At 43.3% G+C, this 742-nt stretch overlaps 1 protein-coding gene across 2 annotated transcripts in view; it reads left to right on the top strand.

Moving 5' to 3' along the window:
• Positions 1-742, top strand: part of MRPS6 (mitochondrial ribosomal protein S6) — a 72,924-nt gene that overhangs the window by 28,364 nt on the left and 43,818 nt on the right. The window lies entirely within an intron of this gene.

The following is a 742-nucleotide window of genomic DNA, read 5'->3' as shown; positions in this document are numbered from 1 at the left end:
AGAAATGAATAAAACTCTTTACCCTGCGTATAAACAGTAAATAAAAAAAGCTTGGATGGGTTTGCCCTAAATCTAGATGGATACACTAGGAAGAGGAGGGGGATGAAGAACTCAGGGAGCCTCTTCCCTTTGGGGAAGGAACAGAGTGGCTGTGGACCCAGAGCTTCTATATGCATTTTCAGGGCCTGGCTAAAATGCTCAGTAGCACACTTGGGGGGTGTGGTGTGCCATCTTTGGGATGTTAACAGGCACTATCCCCTACTAACTCTGCATACATTTCCATCAGCAACTGGCATTAGAGGGTTTGCTTACTGGCCCTTCTTGATCCAGTTTTAATGAATGTATTATCACCTGCCTCTCAAAGGTAGGCTGGCTCAGGGACCCTTTGCTTTACTGCCACTGCTTCAGTCCTTCTTACTCTTTCCCTAGAATGCCTCACACAGTAATAGGGCCAGAAACGTATATCTTGTCTCCACCTAGATAAACAGCAGCCTGCCTAACACAGTCTCTTCCCTAGTTCCTTTGCCCCAGATGAGTTCTTTTCTACCAAGCCACTTTACATGTTTACTGCACAATGAGTGCACATGGCACTTGGCACACTTATGATCAGTGATAAAATTTTAACCCTGTAACAACATGTAATATTCACCAATAATTATGGCTGTATTAGGTCTACACTTTTAAAGACAAGGCGTTTCAGTCTATTGGCATGTGTTTTTGATCATACTTCGAATACTAAAAC

Source organism: Natator depressus, chromosome 1 (genome assembly GCF_965152275.1).
Source record: "Natator depressus isolate rNatDep1 chromosome 1, rNatDep2.hap1, whole genome shotgun sequence".
NCBI lineage: Eukaryota > Metazoa > Chordata > Testudines > Cheloniidae > Natator > Natator depressus.
The sequence above is the reverse complement of the archived record's forward strand: the minus strand, read 5'-3'. Positions and strand labels throughout refer to the sequence as shown.